The sequence below is a fragment of the Coturnix japonica genome, chromosome 1, assembly GCF_054131305.1.
Source record: "Coturnix japonica strain WE chromosome 1, WE-NBRP24, whole genome shotgun sequence".
Taxonomy (NCBI): Eukaryota; Metazoa; Chordata; class Aves; order Galliformes; family Phasianidae; genus Coturnix; species Coturnix japonica.
In genome coordinates this window covers 177,525,448-177,527,768 of record NC_140663.1, presented here as the reverse complement: position 1 = coordinate 177,527,768, position 2,321 = coordinate 177,525,448, and positions in this window count along the sequence as shown.

The window sequence follows — 2,321 nt, the reverse complement described above, 5'->3', positions numbered from 1 at the left end:
TTTCCGAGGCTGGTAAATATCGTTTCGTGGGCTCCACATGTTCTGCTCACACCGACCTGGTTGGGATGGGGTGGTGATATGGGAAAATTTCAGCTCGGCAGAAAAAGACCTAGGGGTCCTGATAGATGAGAAACTTAACATGAACCAGCAGTGCGCTCTGGCAGCCCGGAAAGCAAATGGGATCCTGGGCTCCATCAGGAGAGGGGTGGTCAGCAGGGATAGGGAGGTGATCGTCCCTCTCTACTCTGCTCTTGTGAGGCCCCATCTGTTGTACTGTGTCCAGGTGTGGAGCCCTCAGTACAAAAAAGATATGGAGATTTTGGAAAGGGTCCAGAGGAGGGACAGGAAGATGATCAGGGGGCTGAAGCAGCTCCCCTATGAGGACAGGCTGAGGGAGTTGGGTTTGTTCAGCCTGGAGAAGAGAAGGTTGCGGGGTGACCTCATTGCAGCCTTTCAGTACCTGAAGGGAACTTACACCCAGGAGGGGAGTAAACTCTTGGAAAGGGCTGATAATAGCAGGACACGGGGAAATGGTTTTAAGTTAAAAGAGGGAAGATTTAGGTTGGATGTTAGGGGAAGTTCTTCACTAGGAGAGTGGTTAGGCCCTGGAACAGGCTGCCCAGGGAGGTTGTGGATGCCCCGTCCTTGGAGGTGTTCAAGGCCAGGTTGGACGGGGCCCTGGGCAACCTGATCTAGTAAAGGTGTATGTTTGGTGGCCCTGCCAGGCAGGGGGGTTGGAACTACATGATCCTTGAGGTCCCTTCCAACCCGGGTCATTCTGTGATTCTGTGATTCTGTGAAAAGGTGGGGGGTGCTGAAGTGGGGGTGAGAGGGAAGGGAGGACACACGGGTGGGGGGATTTGGGTTATATAAAGGGAGATGTGGATGTTTAGGGGGGAATTGGGGTCTGGTTTAGGAAGAGACAACACGTAAATAGGGGAATTGGGGTATTTTATGGAGAGACAACACATAAATAGGGGAATTGGGGCCTTACATAGGAAGAGAGGATCCACAGATGGGGATATTTAGGTGGGAATTTGGGTCTGATTTAGGAAGAGAGGACACAAAAGTGGGGATTTAGGGTCTTATTTAGGAAGAGAGGAGACACAGTTGTAGGAATTCGGGTCTGATTTAGGAAGAGATAACACATAAATAGGGAAATTGGAGCCTTATATAGGAAGAGAGGATCCACAGATGGAGGAATTGGGGTCTTATTTAGGAAGAGACATCACATAAATAGGGGGATTTAGGGTCTTTTATGGACAGACAACACATAAATAGGGGAACTGGGGCCTTATATAGGAAGAGAGGACACAGAGATGGAGGAATTAGGGCCTTATTTAGGAATAGATGTCACGTAAATAGGGGATTTGGGTCTTATTTAGGATGAGACAACACATAAATAGGGGGATTTAGGGTCTTTAATGGAGAGACAACACATAAATAGGGGAATTGGGGTATTATTTAGGAAGGGAGAACCCACAGATGTAGGAATTGGGGTCTTATTTGGGAAGAAATACATAAATAGGGGGATTTGGGTCTTGTTTAGTAAGAGACAACATGTAAATAGGGGAATTGGGGTCTTATTTAGGAATAGATGTCACATCAATAGGGGATTTGGGTCATTTAGGAAGAGACAACACATAAATGGGGGGATTTGGGGTCTTTTATGGAGAGACAACACGTAAATAGGGGAATTGGGGTCTTAAGAAGAGACAATTCAAGGATATAGGACTTGGGGTCTTATTTAGGAAGAGACATCACATAAATAGGGGAATTGGGGTCTTATATAGGAAGAGAGGATCCACAGATGGAGGAATTGGGGTCTTATTTAGGAAGAGACATCACATAAATAGGGGGATTTGGGGTCGTATATGGAGAGACAACACATAAATAGGGGAATTGGGGTCTTACATAGGAAGAGAGGATACAGAGATGTAGGAACAGGGGTCTTATTTAGGAATAGATGTCACATTAATAGGGGTTTTGGATCTTATTTAGGAAGAGGATGCGCAGATGTAGGAACTGGGGTCCTGTTTAGGAAGAGACATCACATAAATAGGGGATTTGGGTCTGATTTAGGAAGAGACTTCACATAAATAGGGGGATTTAGGGTTGTTTATGGAAAGACAACATATAAATAGGGAAACTGGGGCCTTATATAGGAAGAGAGGATTCAGAGATGTAGGAATTGGGGTCTTATTTGGGAAGAGACATCACATAAATATGGGGATTTGGGGTCTCTTATAAAGAGACAACACATAAATAGGGGAACTGGGGCCTTACATAGGAAGAGAGGATCCACAGATGGGGATATTTAG